General features: G+C 35.8%; 1 protein-coding gene across 2 annotated transcripts in view; it reads left to right on the top strand.

The window, feature by feature from the left end:
- The window catches only part of LOC138716410 (calpain-1 catalytic subunit-like), a 462282-nt gene that overhangs the window by 78633 nt on the left and 358788 nt on the right, over positions 1–24861 (top strand). The window contains exon 1 of one of the 2 annotated variants that reach the window (XM_069849475.1): positions 11904–12043. The exons of the other annotated variant lie outside the window; for it this stretch is intronic. The gene's annotated coding sequence lies outside the window, so the exon portion shown is untranslated. Of the gene's footprint in view, positions 1–11903; positions 12044–24861 lie in introns of those variants that run through there. 2 annotated transcript variants of the gene reach the window in all.

The raw sequence follows: 24861 nt of genomic DNA, 5'->3' as shown, positions 1-24861 counted from the left end.
ATGTACTTTGTCTTTTCGGGATTTACTTTCAAACCTATCTCTTTACTTGCTTCCAGTAACATTCCCATATTTTCCCTAATCGTTTTTGGATTTTCTTCTAACATATTCACGTCATCCGCATAGACAAGCAGCTGATGTAACCCGTTTAATGGGAACAGATGAAAGATTTTGATACGGACTCCAGAACATACCTGAAATTACAATTTGTTAAACGAGGTTGGTAAACTCGGTCCCTACCATGAAAAAATTGTACTGAAGTAAAATTGCGAATGGTATTTGAAGCACAATGGATACGCTTTTGCTATCGAAAGTTCTGGGACATCAAATAATTTTTCTAGGGAAATTGAATTCTGTTTTAAAGAAAACAAAAGCGAATGCAATAATAGTCTATAGGTAGTTCAACAAGTTTGGATTTTAGAATTGAATTGAAAGTAGTTTAATGTACAAAAGCTGCAAAGATACAGGTGGGTTTAAAATTTTGCATTAGATTTACAGTTTACAAAACATAATAATTGGATATAATGCAGGTCAATGTTGTGCTTGTGTTTTGAAGTTTTATGTTTGATACGAAGCCGCCTTCCCTGTTACGCGCTGCGTTCTTCAAACCGGTCCGTAGTTGTGACCTACAAGAGTCCGTTACGTCGAGCTCTAGAGTTTACTTCGAAGTGAAACTTGTCCTGCATTATTTGAAGAATTTGATGCCCCAGTGCTTCTGGTTCGATTCCGGGCATGCATGACGTTACGTAAGTTGATCGATTAGTCTGCACGGTGCGTTTCTTATCGAGGCGACCGGAAGTGAGATGCAACACCTCAACTGACCTTCACTTGTTTCATAAAACAGAACGTATTTCGTGCAACAAGGCTCTATGGAATTCCGGCAGACTAGAAAATAATATGTTCCCTTTTTTTATGAACGTTGGGGAGCATTTTGTTTTAAAGAATGTAAATTATTAACTTGTTCTTCATTATCACCACCATAACACGAGTCTCAGGGGATTCCCCAACTTCTTTGAAATTTTTAAAGCTGTTATATTAACGGCGCTGTGCCGATTGTCAAGCTATTTAGCATCGGAAGAATTGCTGATAGCAACATGGTACTTATCCAGATGACACCGAGAATTCTCCATGACGTACCTAACATTCGAACTACACTACAATCGCAATTCTCAGAAGAAACCCAAACCAATTAAGGGGAGGCAGAGGTGAATATTTCAAAATCCACAAAATTTATCCAATTTGTTTGAAATTGATCATGGATACTAAGTATGTTATTAGTAATGGCCATAACAAATTTCAACTTCCTAAGTACAATAGTTCTGTAAATATTAATAATTTTATAAAACTATATATCTTTTGATAGAAAATGCTCCGTTCACCATATTGTAAGAAATTTTCAATATTTGTTTTTATTTATATGTTCAGAGAAGGTATATAAATAATGATAAGCATTAGTTTATTATGGGAATAATATAGTAATACAGTTATCTTGGTTTTAATTTCATACTTTTAAAGGGCACAAAATCAAAAACTAACATCGGAATATGAAAATAAAGATAATAAAAATGAAAAAAAAAAAAAAAAAAAAAACAAATTTTCATTTTTTCTCAGTTTTGTTCGAAAATTTCACCTCTGCCTCCCCTTAATCAACCCAAATGGGTTACGAACCCACATCTAAGTACAGCTTTGCATCAGGAAACTATGAGCCGTTTCATAATGTTAACAAATTACAAATGTACAATTTACGAAGCACAAGTAACAGATTACAAATGTTTGTCAAATCTGTCATGCAATGTAATTTTAGTCATTAAACAACGGGAAGCTATCGGATTTATCTTTCGCAAGCAAACCTGGGGCATTTGAAATGTGGGTATGGAGAAGAATGAAACTTGTGAAGTGGACAGACAGAATAAGAAATTAAGCTGTGTTGGAAATTGTGGGTAAAGAAAGAATGATGCAGAAACTGATCAGGAAGAGGAAAAGGAATTGGTTGGGTCAGTGGCTGAGAAGAAACTGACTACTTACGGATGCACTGGAAGGAATGGTGAACGGGAGAAGAGTTCGGGGTAAAAGAAGATATCAGATGGTAGATGACATTAAGATATATGGATCATATAAGGCAACAAAGAGGAAGACAGAAAGTAGGAAAGACTGAAGAAAGCTGATTTTTTAGTGAAAGACCTGCCCTTGGGCAGAACACTAAATGAAATGAATGTGAAATTTGATAGGTAGTAAAAGAAATTTACGGGTGTAGGTCAGTTGCCTCTCGTGGTCAGTTTTCACAGGTACATTTCCTGGGCGGCAGCGAACTTCATACTTTTCTTACCTTCATCGGCAATAGGTACATTAATTCCGTACCTTCATATTTGGGATATGTTGAGAGGATGTTTTAATTCCGCACTTTCATCGGAATAATATGAAAAAATAGTCCCATAAATAAACAATAATGCAGACTTTTCATTCTACAGCCATTGATTGCGTTTTAAATACAGGGTGTCTCAGGATGAATGCAAAATATTTCAGGATAGTGTAGTTTGGGTTAACCTATATCGATTTAACCTGATATATCTATGTCCGAAGTATAACGGTTGGAAAGAAAGTAAGGGGAGAAATACTGGAACATCTTGCGATCTCGTGACGTGTTACGCCAGACCTTTTGAACACGGCAGCACCTGAGCACCGCAACGCCTCCGCAACACACAACTTAATACACGTTTACTTCACATTTAATTCGTGTATTCGCATAGTGAATTTGCAGACATGCTTCTTGTTTATGGATTTTGTGATGGCAATGCATTGACTGCTGTTGAGGAGTGCAGACGACGTTTTCCCAATCGAAGTGTTCCATCTATGCATGTTTTCCCGTCTTTACCGGATGTTATTTAAAACTGGCAAGCTACCGAGTGTTTCATTGAAGACGGAAAGAGAACCGGTACCGGTACCTGATATGAATGTACAATTCATGAAATCTAGAAGAATGGCAACCTTAGTGACTTGTCTTGTGCTATTTATTTTCTTACTGAGTTTGTACTTAATTATAAAATAAACTTATTGGAACAACACAAGATGCAACATTTTCAATAATGTATCATATCACAATGTTATGAAACGTAGAAATACGTTTGTAATGCCTCTCTCCATTTATAAGTTCGCCCATCAATAACTTCCGAACCATTACAACCATTACCCAACTTCCCAACCATTTCGGATATATGTATATCAGGTTAAATAGATGTAGGTTAACCTAAACTTCATTAACCTGAAGAATTTTACATTACTCCTGAGACACTCTGTATGTGTTAGTTTGTTTCTTTAAGAACAACTGGTGAATCCTTGCATATTTATCTTTATTTATTTCATTGTCACCCATATTATTCAGTGTTACGTAGTCTAAGTATGAGTATTTAACAACGTATTAACAACACTAAAAACATTAGGATCTGTAGGGTAAAATAATTGAAGGGCTTGGTGCAAGAGGGAGGTAACTCCAAAATTCACAAAATTTCATTTCTTCTGTGTATAAGGGAAAAAGTAATGGCATGTTTGGTACAAGAACGAGGTAGATCCGCTGGAAATTGAAGTTGTTACAAGGGATTGAAACTTACCTCGCTTATACAGAGTGATTTATATAGAACTGACACATTTCTTTCATTAATTGTTTCAAAACGAATTGTGCTAGCGACAACTTATTATACCTAAAATGTAGAGGAATTTTGGGAGATTATTTACCTCTATAGCAAATGTTGTCCGGCGTTGTCAAATCCGGAGATCTCGGTGGCCACAGGTTCCTGGAAATTATTCGGTCGTCACATAACCGGATAAATGGAACCATGCTTCATCTGTGAACCATGTGATGGACAATATGGCAGGATTTTTCACAATGAACGTCTGAAACCAACGACAATAATTCAATCTTTTATCCTTATCTGGTTCCTGTAGCTGATGAACAACCGTAATCCTATATGGCTTTAGGCTCTCTGACACATTGAGTAGGTGTACCCTGTCTCCTGCGACAAACGTCTTAATGATTTTTTGGGTGACTGCTCCAGTCGTGCTCTTACGTCAACAACAACCGTGGGAAGCCTAGATGAACGATACTTGCCCTTTTCACTCACCAGAGATCCAGTTGTTTCCAATTTGTTTACCAGTCCCAGTATTGTGTTTCTTTTGGGAGGATTGCGAAAACCAAATTCTCTCTGGTAAGCCCTTTGAGTAGCTGTAATTGAATTCGTAATCCAGTATTGCTTCACAAGGAAGAGTCGTTGATTTAATGTGTACTGCATTTTCACGTTGACACAAAATGTCGAAAACAGCTGTCAACAATAGGAATAAAACATAAACATCTGCGCATCTAGTGACAAGGAATCGAAACTCCAGAACATTCTGCTGTTGGTTTCAGACGTTCATTGTGCAAAATCCTGCCATATTGTCCATCACATGGTTCACAGATGAAGCATGGTTCCATTTATCCGGTTATGTGACGACCGAATAATTTCCAGGAACCTGTGGCCACCGAGATCTCCGGATTTGACAAAGCCGGACAACATTTGCTATAGAGGTAAATAATCTCCCAAAATTCCTCTACATTTTAGGTATAATAAGTTGTCGCTAGCACAATTCGTTTTGAAACAGTTAATGAAAGAAATGTGTCAGTTCTATATAAATCACTCTGTACAATTTAATGCAAGAAGGAGGTACTTAATTTTGTCTCCTGAGAAATGTGGCAAACTGGAGTTATCCCCCTATTGCACCAGACCCTTCAATTACAACTGGAGTGAAGAAATTCCTATACTTTCTTACTTATAGTAATTGAGTGATTGAGTGTGTGCTGGCTGCCTACATTGCTGGAGGAGCTGAACTACTTCAATCTATATAAATCCACTGAATAATTCGAAAGGATTTAATTTTTATTATCAGAGTTAATAGATATCAGATCCTCTGTGAAAAAATCTGGAACTTCGTTAGGTTCGGAATTCAAGTATACAGAGTGGATGGTAACCTCTGCACCAAAATGAAACTGGTAATAGATCATGAGAAGAGACTTGAAAAATCTAAATAAGTTTTCTCTCTAACATTCATCGTTTTAGAGGAAATCGTTATGTTTCTATGAAGCATTTGGCAACATCACGGCTACTGCAATAACTCTAAGTAAGCGTGGCCTGCACTCCTTACCTTCTTCTCTCCCTTTGCTGTACAAGACCGATTATTTAGTCCTGACAGCTCAGCGACGCGAAAGAGGAGTAGTAGGGAGAGTTTCGGAGTAGAGATAAGGGCGAGCGGTCGGTAAAGGTATGCAGTACAGCTTAACTGTACTGGAAACACAACGCTCTACCGCACGCCTGACATCCGATCGCTCTGAATGCAAGCGACTTACTAACCTGAACACCCCTTGTCGTAAATTAATGGACTCTCCTGACCCAGGCGCACATTGTCGGCGACTGTCAGGACTAAATAATCGTACTGTACTCAGTAACACGCCACGTGCGCTGCGTTGCAAGATTTATTTCAACGATTTTCGCTATTATTCAATTTAAATTCATGGCTAAACTGTTCAATTTGCAAAAAAAAAAAAATATATATATATATTCAATACATTAACCGTTCAGATTATTTTTACCTAGGCCTATCTGCTTGTATAGCATCGGCCACTTTTTTTCAGGCCATTAGCGCAATAGAGCGCTGCAAACATTGGCGAAAGACTATTTTTTCCTGCTTTATGGTGCTTCATCGAAGGAAAAGTGTAATGAAGGTTTTGTTATATTTAACATGTAGAATCACGTCTTAAATTTTGGTGCAGAGGTTACCACCCAACCATAATATATAATGTAATTATTACTGCTCATGCCTTCATTATATTTTTCTTTATAGTAATACCAATTATAATTGGAGGTTTTGGTAAATGGTAGACAACTCACTTTGTCCTTATTCATCTTCGTTCGTGAACAAAGTACATCTGATACATAATATTAATGGCATTATTTTCTTTGTAACATCTTTTTAGTTCGAAACGTAATGGTGTCCCATTCCCTCCTAATGGAATAATGTCTAAGATAGTAACACTCATTTAGGGAAATAGTTCCACAGCAAGGAGCTACTAGCTTCATACTTATCTTCCAAAGCAGCCGTGCTAAGATCTCTTATCGCCATTGAAAGTCCATTGCACTGGATCTGATCTGATCATGACGACTTTGGCTGCAGAAGCAACTATACTAGGTCATCGAGGACAGATGTCTTTACTGTACTTACGTCATCAAGATTAATTTTGAATTTCTAATTCGTGCCTTATTTCTTTGTTTAATTTGAACACAAGTCTCTAAATTTATACCACAGCAATAATTTTGGTATTCCGCTGTCATCCAGGTGTTCTATTTAGTACCTCCCTACTATATAATTATATCATTAACATTACAAAGCTTTTAACTACCTTCCTACAACATCATTCCTTTCCTGACAAATCTGTATCCTGGCAGACCTCGCAAGGACATCGTCCATATTTATATTTGACTTGACAGTTTGTGAAAGCCCAACTTTCAGAGCGATGTAAGAACACTGGAATTGCCTTAAGTTTGTAAAAGTTAAGAAGGGTTGTGCTGTTAGTATTGTTATAAGTGCAACACTTTTTCGATATGTGATACAGGTTTAAAGGAAGTTCTTTATCTTTATTCTCACATATTTTTCAAGATGTTTGTTATTTATTTCGAAGAATAAAATACAGAAAACTACTTTTAAATTGTCTTTCTCGTTGGAGATATTTATTATACAGTGGTGAGAATTCAAATACGTAGTTCCTCCTTGGAATATAAATAAGCAACAAAATATTATCACATAAGAATTTAAAATGTGCTTTAAAATGTCAAATTGTAACAAGAAACCAGTACGTTGTATTTCAAGAGGAATGTTATGTTGATAGTCACTGAATTTCTTGCACACTTAAGTATCCAAAGAAAGATAAGTTATCTTCAAAGTTTTTCAAAGAATTTTAGATGTGCATTTACTATATTACATCACCAGAACAGGAATATTTTACAACACGTTCTTTTCCTGAAGCGACCTTCGTGAAACTGAATAATCAGCTTTGAGTACGGGAGTTTTATATGAAGTAAGAAAACTTTATTTTCCTTAAGGTCGTTTAATAGTATGAAGTTGAAATTTTATATATATATATATATATATATATATATATATATATATATATATATATATATGTGTGTGTGTGTATGTGTGTGCGTGCGTGCGTGTGTAAGCTCTTAAGAATAAGACATCAACTGTCACTCAATCTCAAAATTTAGTAATAATAATAATAATAATAATAATAATAATAATAATAATAATAATTTATTTTAGCTGGCAGAGTTAAAGCCGTAAGGCCTTCTCTTCCATTCAATCAGCAAAAACTATACATACACATGAATAAACTTACAAGCTACAAAGAACACAAGAAATTTGATTTCGATAAAATTTACTTGTATACAATAGTTATTTATGAATTAAAATACTATGAACTATTAATTAAACAATGACATACAAATTGTGTAGCAGAATTAATATGATATACTAGTATATACAAGGTTAATATATTTCAAATAATGTTAGATAATATAAAGATATTATTATGATACAATAGTGAAAATACAGCGCTATCAGGATGATGTCTAAAGAAAGAAGTTACCATGTAGTCAGTGACCGTTAGTCAATATGATTAGAGTGAATTGCTGGGAAGGTTATCCTTTAAGCTAATTTAAAAGTGTTTATTGTCTTGCAGCCTCTAATACCTTGTAACAATAAATTCCATTGTCGCGAGGTAGAGACTGTAAAAGATGAGTAATAAGATGTTCTATGAAGAGATATACTTAGCATGCCACAGATATGTGATCTGGTATTTACATCGTGGCTAGATTATAAGTAAGAGAAACGACACGAAAGGTGAAGTTGTTTCAACAAATCGTCAGATTATTCATGCCAGTACTGAACTCCATACTCTCGCACTACCGTATGAATGTTCTCATACTTGCGAAATGCTTTCTGAGTAATTATATATTTATGGAGGTCTGCAAAAGAAAGGTATTCTGAAGACTAAAAGTTTTTCTTCGTAGAGGATGTATGAATGACTTCAGTGCAACCATTCTTGAGTAGATTTAACACCTTGCATTTGGCCTCAGTTACTGAATGAGGCAGAATACTTGTCACGTAAGCATTCCGCAATTATTCAGATTGCTATGCACACTTTTGATACTGACTAATTGTTCTTCTTCTTTTGCCTTTTCTTTGAACAGATATATGTAATGAAAATATTATTTCCCCTTTTTATATTCTCCGTTCTCAAGCATTTTCTCACTTGGTAAATGTAATACCGTTCGTCTTCAATGATCTTGTGGTCTTCGTGCTTTTCTCTAGACTCATTATCTGCGGTTTCGTTCGCGATAGATTTTTAGACGGCGAAAATTATAAGAAATCATGTCGTTAATATTATACAGAGTGTTCCACATAAACCTTTACAATTTTAACCCCTTACCGCTTGCGACAGTCTTGCACACACTGGTTTAATATTCATATAACTTAAGTAGGTCTATCTTTCTCAACTGATGTCACATATGGTCAAATCCAATTCTTGACCGTGTGTCATATTTGTCCCAGTATGCAGTTTGAAATATTTTATGCTTATATTATAAATTATATGAATATAAAACCGGTATGTGCCATATCTGTCCTAGAATGCGGTAAGGGGTTAATTACTTATAACTCCTGAACCAATAATAGCAAACTTATGCAACCTGTTCTGAATTATAGAGTAACTGTGGGACATTCCTCAGAGTAAATGTTGAAAATGTCTTTCACCTGCATTCATACACTCGTTGCACCATATTCCGTGTCGTTCTCCGAAGTGTATCTTCGATTTCTTTGAATCTCTGTCTGACATGTGCCATATAGGTAGCCGTTTTGTTTACCTTTCGCAACCCCGAACCCGGAACATGAATAGTTTTCTATTTCTCTGTACAGAACAATCTTCTACTTATCATCTTTCAACATATGGATTCCACGGCTCTGGAATTCTCTCCCTGACCGTGTTAGATACTGTCTGACAATAACAATTAGTGATTCATATAATAGTTCATAGAATTGCTTGTTAAACACTTGTTTGGTTGCGCAACTTCGGCTTATCTCATAACGTATAATATTGTAACTATGCTAGTAAGTCATATTGACAGTTTTACCTTTAATATGTAATTCATTTTTTTCTTGTCAGGAGGGAACATCCCACGCACTGCGACCTTGAGGTCTATTGTACACCCCCCTATATGGGATGAGTTGCATGCCCACCGATCATCTACGCGCACCGACATAACCACTTGACCCCCTTAACGACCGGTCCCTACAGCCAACAGAGTCCATATACCACTCCTGCTTCGGCAATCCCCCCCCCAAGGCTCCCTTAACAGTCCGAGGCGGAAAACCTCCCCCGAGAATGTCTGGCCCGGGTTCCGTTGCAGGAGCTATCTATCATCACATGTAATGCATTTATTATTATTATTATTATTATTATTATTATTATTATTATTATTATTATTAGAAAAGATGTTCAACGTATAACTACCAACGAAATGAAATTCATGAGAAAAATGGCGCGGTAAACACTTTGGGTTAGAAAACGAAATAGAAAAATTTTGGAAGAATTGAACGTCCAACCCACAGTAAATTTTATTAAAATCTGTAGAGTTAATTTGAAACAGCATGTCAAGAGAATGCCAACAGAATTTGACCAAAGGCAGTGCTTCATTACCGCCCTCCTGGACAACGATCTGTTGGAAGACCATTAAAAAGATGGCATGAGACCATTGAGACCGCAACAGACCACTAGGTCTAGTGCTTGAATTTGGTAATAATAATAATAATAATAATAATAATAATAATAATAATAATAATAATAATAATAATAATAAAAGTGAATACGTAAATCTTGACGTGAACATAGCGTTATCAAGTTACCGAGATGTAGATTGGGAAGACTCTTTATTGACTTACGTTTCTTCTGTCTAAGTTTAACGCACTAACGTACCGGTGAGAAATATTTTGTGGACGGTTGTATCTATTTTCCTCAAAACTAATAATAATTTTACAGGTTTTCTATTGAATTACTAAACTCATATATTAACACACTGATTTACAAGTTCCTGAACAAATTTTTTATTAGAGGCATAACATAATGTAGCTGAAAACTGTAAAACATTTTTAAAAAAGGATTAAAAGTGAACTGCAAAAGTAATAAATGCAAAATGGACAAGATATTGGAGACGGTGAATAGGCCTAAGCTCCGAATTTCCTTGAATAAAACATTTGAATAAATTACTCTATCCATACATTGGGTAAATGTAACTTATTTTTTTAAAGTCACTCATAATAAAATTAAAATCAGCACATCTGTTTTTCAATCGTTTCTAGCATGTGAATTAAAAAAAAAAAAACATTAAACAAAATTCGAGCCATGTGTAAATACCGAAATCTGACTGTTGCATTATAGATCGAAGATCCTAAGGCCATTTAGCAAATAACTGTCATTTGGCACGTGGCAGTGTATATCGCTGTCGGAAACCTTCATTACCGAAGAGGAATGTGGAATCAAATAATTGGAATTCCGTTACAAAAACTGGCTTCATCAGTAATACGCGGAGTAACTGTGCCCTGGAATACTCGTACAGCCTGTCGACTCGAACGCTAAATCCATAATCGATGTCCGTTACTTGATGGACTGCAGGAATTCATATCTACCTCAAAGTCCCTTGTAAATCGTAACCCTATCGTTCCGGGGCTTAATTTGTTCTAACAGTAAGAAACGTTTGGAAGTATACCTCATTATCTCTTGCCCATTTTAAATTAAATAACAAATATTTAGATACACTCAACTACTAATATCTATTATAGATTTTATTAATTTGTCCTACATAATGATGTCTGCAATATTGACAATTAATATTTGAGGAGAAAAATTCGCTCCGGCGCCGGGGATCGAACCCGAGTCCTTGGTAGTGACATGGCAGTTGATATTCGACATATACGTCAACATATATGCCTAACTTGGAGTCAAGCCACAAAGGGAAACATTGAAGGAGGAGAATTCGATCCGGTGCTGTGGATTGAATTCGGCGTAGCTCAGTGGTCAGAACCAAGGACCCGGGTTCGATCCCCGGCGCCGGAGCGAATTTTTCTCCTCAAATATTAATTACTAATATTTATTTAGTTTGTATTCTCCGGGACAATTTTCTAGCCTGCAACTGGATAATTCAGCTGTGAAACTGCCACGTCGGAATATTCTGATAATAATTCCAGATTCTATAGGCCTGGATAAATACAGTCTGATCCGTTTGGGTATGGATAATTTAAATTTATTATTATAGGCCTAAACGGCGTCGTTGTTATGTTTCCATGGTTACCAAGTATCTTTGCGGTTATGTTTATGTTTCCATTGTGAATGTTCTTGATTTTACCGTAACGTTTACATTTTTAAGTTAACGCTTACGTTATGTTTAATTTTCATTGTGGATGAGCCTTTACTCGCTCTTAGTCTATCTACTTTTTGCAGGGGCCAAAATCCCTGAATGAAACTGTATATGTATGATATTTATGAGAGAAAATGGCTACCGTGTGGCCTATGATTACTTTCTTATTTCGGACATTGCTCCCCTGGAACTTTAACTTGAGCCATAGACCGCTCTTGCTTGTGAGTAACAAGCTAACTAATTGCTGCAGGAAGCAATGATCGCGCCTCATTAATATCTTGCGTCCAGTTCCTTTATTTGTGTGTCTTCACTTCTTATTCTTGTGTGCGCGAGGTCGTTTGGGAGGAGGGAGGAAGTGATAACGATAAATGCGCACGGGGATGCAGTGCGTTCAGTTCGTCATTAGTCGTCCGGTGGACGCTCAACGCACATGTGCGTGTGCGTAAAACTAGTCGTATTATCAGTTGTCTCTCAAATGGTACGTTCTGTGAGTTAGGAGTGTGATGTATTACGTGCGAAACGTGTTTCGGTTGATACCCGCGCATTAGTCCAAGGTAAGTGGTCAATTGTACTCATGATCATTGAGTGAGAGAGCGAGGTCCCACATCTGCAACAGTACCACAGTCTAGTATATACAGTCACGAAGCTCAATACATAGTAAATATGCATCCATTGATAGTTGCTAACCACTAGGATCGCTACTATCGCCTCATTACAGACAATGCGAAATAGTACTTGCACAGTCTATTGTTCCTAGTACCCTCACAACTCAAGCTTCGTGACTGTATATATTAGACTATGATAGTATATACTATCCTCGCCCTGGATCAATTCTAAGAATACGAAAACCGTGCGAAAAGTACTGTTTTTGCATGATCGTGTTTGTTGCTGTATTTATAGCTATTGTTGTTGGGACTTGAAAGTTAGAATTCCCTCACAGAAACTTGTTGTTAGGAGAACCATTCTTCATAACATAAAACTATACTGAAATAGACTCATTACAGTGCACTTGTTGTTACTTAGTTACCATTACAGTGCAGTTTTGCGAAAGCTTTGGAATAATATTACTCTAAATTTTCAATGGAAAATATAGTATTTGCAATTTGGAAATATGGTTGTGTAAAAAATGTTGCACTTGGACTGATGCTTATTATAATGCAAATTGCGGCTTAAAATTAATAAAAAAATGGTTCGATTTAAATTCATTTGTAATTAAGATAAAACAATAGCTATCCAATTTTCTTTAAATAATAAAGGTAATAAACAAATTTCATCTACACTAAAAATTAACATGCATAATTTTGACTATTCCGATATAAATTGCAATTCTTCAGTTATTAATTAAGTTAATGAGGTTAAATACTTAGGTATAATTATTGATAATCATTTAAAATGGAATAATCATATTCATTATATTTGTAATAAATTACGTAAAACATTATATTACTTTGTTGTTCTAAGAAATATTTTGTCAATTAATTGTTTACGTATAATTTATTTAGCATTATTTCAATCTATATTTATGTATGGTAATATAGGTTGGGGTGGAACTTATAAATCCAAACTTTATCCGTTAATTTTACTACAGAAAAGTATTAAAAATTTGTTAAAAAAAACAAGGATTACTCAACAAGGTTTCAACATTAAACAAGTTTATTATTTTATTTTATTAAAGTATTTTCACAGAAATCTTAATAACTTTGAAAGATATATACATAAATATATAACTGAAAATATGAATTCTCTGCGTTTGTCTGAACCTAAGTGTAAAACCAATGCAGCTTTTTATCATAGCATGAGTCTAGGCCCCAGATTATTAAACAAGTTTTATTCTTATATTACTTTAACCACGAATCCTCTCCAAATTAATAAAAAAAATAAAAATAGTATTGAATTTATAGTTCGGGTTTAAACATATTAAACGCTCCTGAGCACGAATCTTACTCATTCATGATGGGCTAGTTTATCTTACATTGTTTTAATTTGTATTCATTTCAAATTTACTAGCAATAAAAATAAAAAATAACAAACAAACAATACACGTTTGTAAAGTGCTTTACAAAGTCTCGGAAATTGAAAAAGGCGTTCTGCTCGTTTTTCAAACATTTCCTCTATTTTGTAAAAAGCACTTCTAGCCTTATATCATAATATACTGTAATTCGAATTATACTTTACAAAATCTTTACATACAGGCCTAAAACGTTCTTCACTTGTCCCCTAAATGTTAAGTTTTATGCAACCCTGCATTTTTAGTATGCACAAGAAATTCCGGTACATGTTTTTAGGAGATTTCAACGCTAGTTTAAGTGTGAAATTTCTGCTCCCTCAGGATCGCTAATTCATTAATTCAAAATAGGTTACAAGGAAAGATAACACCAGTTGATATTAAACACTTTTTCGTTTTAAATGTTAATGAAGCAATCACCTATCAGGGTTATATTGACAAATTGTAATAATGTGTTATATTTATTTATTTATAACTATTTAAGGTATTAGTGTTGAAAGTACAATATTTTATAATACATGCTCCAACTGCCTGCATCGTTTTGCAGTAGAGCTTCATTTATGACACCATTAAGGTAGAATCAACGAAAAGGAGTATGTGGAATATTCCAGGGTTCGACATTAAAAGAACATTAAATAACATACATAGTTTAACCCGCAAATCATTATTAGTTACACGCCTTTATCACCTGATCTAGTGTAACGCACATAGTACTGCCTTTGCATTTAAGATATGATTACTAGTAGATACTGTGTTTATGGAGTTGTCCGTGTGTGCAGGATTGCTCAACTTCGTGGGGTTCATACGTTCTATCTGTCATCCTGCAACACATTCTACAATTTCCCTTCTATTATCGTCAAAGTCTCGAAAAATATGTCACCACTTGTGTTTGCCTGATACCGAATCAATCGTCCTTCATCTTCCTCGCGGTTTGTTCAGAAGTTAGTAGAGGCAGTGATGGTAGATTCTATACCATTCATATCATAGTTCTGCTTTAGAGGCACGGGAACCTCGGTTCTTGCATGTCTCACGGTTACATAACTGTAATAGATGTATGAAGTACGACAGACTACAAGCAGAAGATTAGTATAATGATTTGATGGCTAGAGACGAATACGTTGAGTGGTGGATGGAGACGACTTAAGAGGATAGCACAGGCAATTACAGGTTTACAATAAGCCTGTCTGAAGTGCTATATCCCGTCCTGCGCCATAAGTACGTCTAGATCTCCGTTTAAGTGCTTAAGACGCTACTAAGTTAACGCACTCGATTCGTGTTGGAGACTTTTCCAACTTTGTCACAAAGAATCGAACCCGCTTCGTAAAAAATTTTCAAATTGACTCAAACTGTGATTATTTTTATTCGACTATTTTCTACGAGGTATCCTTTCTTGTTTGTGTTCAAAATGAAGTGCGTGTTGATGACTAAAAGATAACTTTATAATACTTCTTTTGGTCCTTTAATTGCACAAATTTCTTGCACTTGTTTCTTAATATCTCTATTTCTTGTGCTATCTTCCCTCGTTATAGCTGCGAGGGACTGTACTTAACATGTTTTTTGATAGAATTCTTGATACACTCTACAGATATTATTATTGTTACATAATACAACAGCGTGAGTTATTACAGTTCAGTGGCGATCTTTCGTGCGGTATGATTTGGCCTTCCCTTTTTACGTTATGAAATCATAACGAGGACGCCTTAGTGAGTTAAACATTTTTGCTTGATGTTTCTTTTTTCAACTACAGTTTTGGTAAATAAGAGAGGGCACAGAAGGAAATTATCGTTGCGTTTTTGAAGGTATATTTGTAGAATTTGTTTCAATAGAGTTAAAAGAATAATGATACGGTTTCAGAACTGCTGTAATATTATAAAATGAAGCCGCAATGTACGTTACGATTTTGGTAAAATGTGTACTGGATTCTTTATCGCAATGTGTCTCGAGCTTAGTTAATCTTGTCAGATATGAAGTTCACTACTATATTATATACATAATGTTATACCTATCTGTTTCATAATACTGTGTAACTACCTACTAAAAAGCCAAACTTTGTAGTTCCTCTGCTCCTTTGGGGCCTAATGAAATGTATCGAATACGTTTGATACAAAGCAAGGAAGACGACTGTTTGAATATTGTAGCTTAGAAAATTATCAAGATGCTTGTGATCAAATGCATTGATGTCGGAATTTATTTATTTACTTATTTTATTTCTTCTTAACGTCGATTGATGTAGGGCGAAGAAGCTGCTAGGATCAGGATTAGCTCATGAAATCCCTTAAGGGCAAGGACCTCTTGCCTAAACAAGGTATCCAGTTTGGCAATCCCGAGTGGCCACTTCGGAAAAGGTCCTTGTGCTTGTCTAAGTGCTTCCTTTAATTTACTCGTCCAGTCATTTTGATCATTTCCCTTTGGTGATCAGTTACTACCAAAGTGGACCTTTTCAAGTCGTCTGTACATCATCTCCTCTGTCATCCTCATCTCCTGTGGTTGATTCTTGGGTCCAAACCTGTTGTGTTGTGTGTATCTGTTGTAGTCCATTCTCACAGTATGGCCTGCGCATTCCCATTTAATGTTGCGACATCTGTGACACCTAAGTTCTTTCAAACTGACTCCTAGAATCTTCCTTTTCGTACGTCTCTAAAATTTCTGTTTCTCTTCTTGTTTAAGACCAAGTCTGGGATAGAAAGGATCCAGCTATTCATTAGTTACTTTTTTTATCATACTGAATGTCTTATTTGTGAGATGAATTTGAGGCACCTAAATTTTGACCATGCGGCCGAAAAGCGTATTTGGACTTCTTTGAGGATAAAATTGTCGAATGACATTAGGCCAATATAAGTATGTTTTGTGATACATTGAACTTCACTGTTGATATGTTTTCCTGTCTCATCATTAGTTTTGTTATATTGAGATTCTGTGCTAGTACTACTTTTCTATTATGCTGGAATACTTTCTGGATACCGCGTCTTAGATAATGTCTGCAAATCTCAGGTTCTGTAGTATTTCCCGTCGAGGTTGATGTCCCACTTCATTCTCTAACAGCTTACAAATAATTTTGGCAATATATGACATTCATATGCATTTATGAAGCGCTTACTGTTTCATGTCTCTGAAATAAAACAACACATTTTTTTAAGAATTTAAAATAAGATATTATGGAACGTCCAAAAAGAGGTTTCCATTATTGTGTATCTCAAACTTGAATGTGGCTTTGCAATGACAATGACAATACTTCTGATGTGATATTTTGTACTTGATGTTTCATTTTTAATATAATTTCTGCTGTTTTTGTTGAGAATGGTATTTGGTTAAACACGATATTTATTGTGAAACGAAAATAAATATTCACAAGAATAAATCTTGTAACTGCCGGTATTATGAGTAGGCCTACAATACCGAGTTGCAAGTCCAGAAATTTTGACATTGGGCGATGAAAATTATGTACTGTACAAAGATTTAAATAACGACATATCACTTGGGATTGCCGAGAAATCGTTCTTCATTGCCAATTTTAATTCGAAATTTTTTGCTCAAAGAATATGAAATTCGAAACAGTACACTATAGACTTTCGTTCATCAAAACGTTATCACTACAATTTTTATATTTGCCTCTAAAGGAAAGTAAATAAAGACCTTTTTTGGACTGCAGAATATTTATAGCCTAGTGTAATAATTTAATAATCTTTGGCAGAATTCAAACATTTTATTCTCTCAATCTCACTATCACAACAGACTGCCTCCATGATCTGATGATCAACATGCTGGATTCCAGATATAGAGGTGCCGGGTTCGATTCATGGCTCGGCTTTCGGGAAATTTTTCTTGAACAAGAAACATTTTCTGAATGCCTAGAGTCTGGAAATTTGTGTGGGTGTGATTGTGACTGCGAGTGTGTTAACAAACCTTCAAAATCATATTCTTCTTCTTCACTTCAAGGATTAGGCGAATCGCCTGTTCCGATTTCACAATGATTCCCTGCATCGCTTCCTAGGTTTTCCCACATCTCTTAGTCATCTTGGTTTACATTGATATGCTACTTTGGGCAATCTTGTTTCTTCCATTCTCTGAACATGCTGTTCCCAACTGATGCGGTGCTGTTGAATTCTATCATTTATTGAGAATATTTCTAACTCTCTTCTAATTTCCTCATTTCTTATGTGGTCTAATTTTGTGCAATCTTTGGTCTTCTTAGAAAGTTCATTTCTACACTTTGTATTCCACTCGAGTTCTTCTTATTTATTACCCAGGACTCGCTACCATACAGAAATATCGGTACCGCCATTGTCTTTAAAACTTCAGTCTTGTATCTTTCCTTGTTTTCTGTCTTAATATTCTATGAATGGTGCTACATATCATTTGGAATTTTGATAATTTGTTATCAATATTATTTCCTGTTCTATATCCAGAAGACAGTTCACAACCTAGATAATTAAAATTTAACACTTGTGATAGAGGTTTATTTTCTAATACGAGTATTATTTTCGATCTTATGGGCGATTTTCCTAAAAAGGCCATTATTTTTGTCTTCTCGTACTCTTTACTTATTTCATTTAAACAATGTAGAGAGAATTGTAAGTCGTCTTCTGTGGTTTGTATTATAACAGCATCATCAGCATACAATAACATGTTAAAATTTGTTATATTATTTTATTCTCGACCACGCCAAAATGTAGTAATTATACACCTGGTAGCAGTCCTTTAATGCATGTCATTAAAGTACACCTATTCATTAAAGTTCAGGTTTTCGATTATTCTCGGATATGCAATCGAAAGACAACTAGCAAAACGTCACGCAGGCTGGAAATCCAATACTATCGCAGAAGGTTATGTTCTGTTACCATAATAATTAGCGTTAATTGTAAATAATATTCAAATAAATTCAATTTGTCATCTCGTTTTTCAATGTCGAATTCAATTTCACGGTTATATCAAGTTTAACGTTTATCTTACTCTCGAATTTATATCAAGGTCGTCGACATTCGTTGCCCGGAAAAAAGCAATACTTTCGCGTCTGCGCACATCTCACAATTTACGAGATTGCACAAGGTCAGTTCGCTCTCCAGTCACATAAGAATTACATGAATACTTATGAATAATTTCAAGTTAGAAATATGGTCGAGCATAAAAAGTCGTATGAAACTTGCCTATAATGGTAATTAAGACGCTCGTATGAAAATTATGGAACTCGCTTGCGCTCGTTTCATAAACATCCTCGCGTCTTAATTACTATCATTATAGGCTCGTTGCATAATGTACTATAATCTTATTCCCTTCGTAATAATTTTCTTCCAGTTTTGCATTAGGTCGTTAAAAATACAAAATATAATATAATATATCAGGACTGTCTCTTTAGAGAAACTGAACACACGTTTGAAAGTCATATTGTTGACATATAACAGTGTACTGATTGTCAATATTATTAGAAATCAATTTCTTACTTTCTAACACTATACTTTCGGAATCAGATCAGCAGGCCGTAATGTTGGGAAGAAATGCTAATGGAGAACTTGCTGTGTCGTGGGTTGCCTGGAATTCAGCGGCAGGGCAAGAGATGAAGTTGTAACCGGGTTGTCAAAGACACATGGGTGTAGCCGCCTACATGCACTTAGAAATATATCTAGTCTAGGATGAGGACCGACGGTATATCTCTACACCTAGAAGCATCGAGTTCGTACTCCGTTGCAGGCACTTTAAATATGTCATAACAGTCTCGGCTGTCCGCCACCTGCGGCTGGGTACACAGCTGTGGGCGGCGGGTTCATTCATCACGCGGAGAGGAGCGGCCAACCCGTCCCGCGAACACAAATGAGCATCAAGACTGAGGGAGTTAATCAATTACACATAAATCAGAACCCAGCGTCGTGCAGCGCTGTGCGATTCTGCGCTGGCTGTTTATTATTCATACTTATCAGAGTTTCATTGAAAGATAAATGGGTTTGCAATTGCGAGGGAACAAAAGAAAAATTCTGTCTAATGCTTATGTATGAGGATACCGACTCAGACCGGCATTTTTATAATGGCACAACTAGATGCACGAAATAATTTTAACATTAGCGTGTATGTCTGTGTGAATCTGTGTACGGGAATTTATCAATTGAAACCCGTTTGAATCGATTTATAAATTTATTTATTAAGGTACATGAAAAATACAGGGACATCATTTTATTTTTACTAACATTTTTAATATTAATCTGGCTATACCTTTCTATTATTCACTGCGGGCTAAAGCAGGGAGATGCACTATCACCTTTACTTTTTAACTTCGCTTTAGAATATGCCATTAGGAAAGTTCAGGATAACAGGCAGGGTTTGGAATTGAACGGGCTACATCAGCTTCTTGTCTATGCAGATGACGTGAATATGTTAGGAGAAAATACACAAACGGTTAGGGAAAACACGGAAATTTTACTTGAAGCAAGTAAAGCGATCGGTTTGGAAGTAAATCCCGAAAAGACAAAGTATATGATTATGTCTCGTGACGGGAATATTGTACGAAATGGAAATATAAATATTGGAGATTTATCCTTCGAAGAGGTGGAAAAATTCAAATATCTTGGAGCAACAGTAACAAATGTAAATGACACTCGGGAGGAAATTAAACGCAGAATAAATATGGGAAATGCGTGTTATTATTCGGTTGAGAAGCTCTTATCATCCAGTCTGCTGTCCAAAAATCTGAAAGTTAGAATTTATAAAACAGTTATATTACCGGTTCTTCTATATGGCTGTGAAACTTGGACTCTCACTCTGAGAGAGGAACATAGGTTAAGGGTGTTTGAGAATAAGGTGCTTAGGAAAATATTTGGGGCTAAGCGGGATGAAGTTACAGGAGAATGGAGAAAGTTACACAACACAGAACTGCACGCATTGTATTCTTCACCTGACATAATTAGGAACTTGAAATCCAGACGTTTGAGATGGGCAGGGCATGTAGCACGTATGGGCGAATCCAGAAATGCATATAGAGTGTTAGTTGGGAGACCGGAGGGGAAAAGACCTTTAGGGAGGCCGAGACGTAGATGGGAGGATAATATTAAAATGGATTTGAGGGAGGTGGGGTATGATGATAGAGACTGGCTTAATCTTGCACAGGATAGGGACCGATGGCGGGCTTATGTGAGGGCGGCAATGAACCTTCGGGTTCCTTAAAAGCCATTTGTAAGTATACCTTTCTATTAACGATTGAAACAGGAAACACCGTTTGCTACCCCTTCCACGACTGGAGTTCGATGATACTGGCGTAAAATACAAACAAATCACTTTACTAGGTATAGGAGGGATGAAAAGTAGTTCATCCATTTATGTAAACTAGGAAATACCGCAATTTTGAGTGTGATAATTTTCATTAGGTTTTTGTTTAATCAATATACAGTACTGTATTAACACTTAGTGTTTTTACTCACGAATTGAGCTATCCATTCGGACGTATTCATTATGCAGTGTATATTGTACTGTTACAGCACATTAGCGTACAATATGGAGAATGAAGTTAAATTGAAAAAAAATAATCATAATATGGATATTTAAACACATTTTTGAAAATGGTGGCCGTTCATTTCGATACAGGCTTCAGTTCTTTTGTGCATATTATCGCACTATAGACTATTGTACCTAATTCCAATTACCAGTTTCGTCCTTCGTACTCATGTTGAAATAATTCCGTACCTACTCTATAAAAGAATACCTTACGTACTGTAAATTCAATCTTCACTTCTGCCCGATCCGAAAAGATAAAATTACTCAGAAATGCTATCTACTGTCCGTTCAAGTAGTTTTGTCGCAGGGTCGTAGAAAGGGGGGGGGGGAATCACGTGACAGTTAATTACTTAACGAGGCCCTTTTATTTAAGTTATTTTAAACACTTGTATAATATTACGTAGACGTCCAATTCCTAACAGAAATTAATGTTTTCAGAAAAGAGCTAAGATAGCCCAGCTACTAGACTTAACAGAGGGGCGAACAGAAGCAGGTGGGGGAAACCGGGATGCGACGTAGGCAAACAGGCGACAGTACCTGTACGAAAATATGATTCAATATTGAAAGCTCTTTCGTCACTGGAAAACGCTAACATATTTCTGGAACGTACTATAGTCGCTAACTCAGTACTGCTTACGCGCCCTCGGCTCTGTGTCGTGAACGGTTGGAAGTTTACTAGTAGAAGGGGTGGGAGTGAAGTACATTCAAAAACTCAGGTACAATAAAAATTGAAGTAAAAATAAAATGATGTCCCTGTATATACAGGGTGGAAGTCAAATAGGCCTGCAGATTTTCAGAGTGAATATCTCATGTTGTATGTAACAAAAAAGTGTAGTATCGTATTGACGGGAAGTTGTTAGTTTTCTCCCCCAGCCGTGGGACTGATGCCGGATGGTCTATGGCGAGTCCTCAGCCTCACTTGTTTTCACCCCCTTTGGTCTGATTACCTGGTTGAGTTTTTCTGAGGTTTTCCCCAACCGTAAGGCAAATGACAGGTAATCTTTTGGCGAATCCTCGGGCCTCACCTCATCTCACTACATCTCTCCAAATAAATCTTAAAAAATTGTAGAAAATTGCAAAATTGTAAAAATTGCAAAAAATTGTAAAAAAAATAGTAAAAATTGTAATTGTAATCTTGTAAAATTTTGACTTGTTTCACATCTTTAAGCTTCATTGCTAATGCTAATGTAAGATCTATGGAATATAATAAATGAAATGAAAAATAATCAGGATTGTTTCCCCCAAATTAATAATATCCTCTTATTCTGTAACTATTGCGAATAGTATCGTGATTTATGTCCATATTGATAGAAACTCTAATGAAACATTTATCCCTCTGGCGTATAATTTGCTCGGTTTTCGTGTAAATTTAATTTAAAAAGCACTAATTTCAAGCCACTGAACGATGCGACCAGCATGCAACGTTGTGACATGAGCCAGAACTCCGCCAAGTAATGATGCTACATATTTATTAACCATTAAATTAAACAATTTCAACTCTGTTTAATAGTTCATGCGTGAAGAATTTTCTCCGATCTTTTAAAGAAAGTCAAATGTAAACTTTTTAGTTCGTTATTTAATGACGTTGTATCAACTACTAGATTATTTAATGTTGATAGAATTGGTGATAGCGAGATAGTATTTGGCGAAATGAGGCTGAAAATTTGCCAAAGATTAACTGACATTCGCCTTACCTGTTGGGAAACCGCAGAAAAAACCCAACCTGCAATCATCCCAAGCTGGAATCGAACCATGCCCAAAGAAATGTAAACACTCTAGCCTCGATTCAATTTAAGAGAGTATAGATTTCTTCTTATGTTTAATAGTAGGTCTGCATCAGTTTTCATTAAGTATACTTAACTTGCTTCCCCGCTTTTATGCATGACATTTACTAAAGCACTACAACTGAGCATCATTCACACTGAATGTGAACTCTATTACCGCCTGAAACGGCGAAACCTATACTTTTATAAGCATCTGGCCTGGAACCATACCTACATAATTATATTCAGACAAATTTCTGATTTGTTGAGGTGTTTAACAAAAACTCATTTCAAGAAACAACACCAGTAGGAATCGTGTTGTAACTTATTGACTGACACACACGAAGAAAACACGAAATTCGCGAATGTGTTTCAGAAGTCTAGCAAATACCAGCAACACGTAATTATGTCGCAGATTTCTGACGCTATCGGCGTTTTCAAACAGAATGTCTGTGTTTAAAAATATTCTCAAGGGATTCTGTTGTCTGTTTTTATCAGCATCTCATGATCCTTGAGACACAAAGCGTGACAGAAGGTCATTTCAGTTTTTGTTTCCCCTCCCCGCCACGTGTATGGGAACATGTCTACACATACACTCTGTTCGTCTGCAAACTGGACAGAGATTAACACTAGAGGTTCGTCCATAACTAAGGAATTTCGCAAGCTTCGTTTATTAAATTTGTCGATAAGGCGTTGTCAATATTTACTAATAAATTCGTATGTTTAAATAATACTACTGCTTCCTCAAAGCGATTCCACACTTGTCAATGAACACTATTGGACATTGTTACTGTTGAAACAGAAGTTTGTGTGAAAATAAAATGATCTCTCCTGACTTTTTCATAACCCCAGACATGAAAAAAAAAAAACAGTCATTTCTCAATTATAAACTCATCATAATCATCACCATCTTCATCGTCAGGGATTGGTCCTAGCAGACCGTTATGTTTCCAAATAAATGTAATTCTTGTTAATAGTTATAATCACATTTATAGCCGTATTCATAGACATTCTTAGCGCGGGCTTCCGGTGGATGATCAGCGAACTAACGTTTTTCGTATTCATAAACCACAGTTAGCGATATGATATGAATCCTGTACAAGTAACCAGTCGATAGCCGGGGCTAGTTTAGCACGCTCGTAGCGCCGGCTAGCGAAATGTCTATGAATAGCACCCTTTAAGACTGTGAAGGGCTATCAGAAATGGATGGCTTTTCAACTGAAATTGGATTAAATTTAGCCGAGACTAGCTGAGAAGGGTCATTAACGTACTTGTCAGTTATTTGGCATTGGCAACCGACCAATCACCACTAACAAGACCATTAGTGATGTGTTCAGCTTGATGGAATACCTCCGCTTAAGACAATACTAATGAAGGACAAACATTACACAATGACATATGGGCAGAGGCCTACCTACAGAATTCAATACATATCGAATTTTGCGATTTTAGACTTTAAAATTCATTCTACCCCCACAAAAATAAAATAGATTTTCAACTAATAGCCAAGCTGGAAACATTTATCGCGAGTGTAAATTAGTAACTGGCAAATATTTTGAAGATGTACATATATGAAACCTAAAAATAAACAAAGCAATTCATACAAAATGTATTGCGGACTTTATTTAATATGCTAGTTGCATTTGTTTTTTGTTTTTTTTTTTACGTTTGATCATGACCGAACTTAAAATGTTGTAGCATTTATTTGTACTTTTCCTCCCCTTAGTCTCTTTCTGCAATTCACTCAAGTTATGTGACACCTATTATTTTTTCAGTCTGAAGTGTACATAGAAGATTGCTCAATCAGTTGGTGAATTAACCCATAGAACCTCGCTTCATGTCCCTGTAAGTCAATCTTAAGTCTTCTTAAATCATTGTTTCCAACATAATGTATTCTTCAGCTTATGGTCTTTCATTTCTCTTTTCATCTTCAAGAAATTTTCTCCCCATTTTAAATTAATCCATCCAACGAAAAATTATAGCACGGGAAGGAGAGAGGCTTCCAAATGCCTGTAGAAAAAGTTCAAGCGACTTTGACTTATTTAAGCTACTTATAAAACCTTACAGAGGCATGTCACGACGAAAATAGGTATTCTATTCTGAACTTTATTACACTACACAAAAACAT

The sequence above is a fragment of the Periplaneta americana genome, chromosome 16 (genome assembly GCF_040183065.1).
Source record: "Periplaneta americana isolate PAMFEO1 chromosome 16, P.americana_PAMFEO1_priV1, whole genome shotgun sequence".
Taxonomy (NCBI): Eukaryota; Metazoa; Arthropoda; class Insecta; order Blattodea; family Blattidae; genus Periplaneta; species Periplaneta americana.
This window is presented reverse-complemented; position numbering and strand designations above follow the sequence as displayed.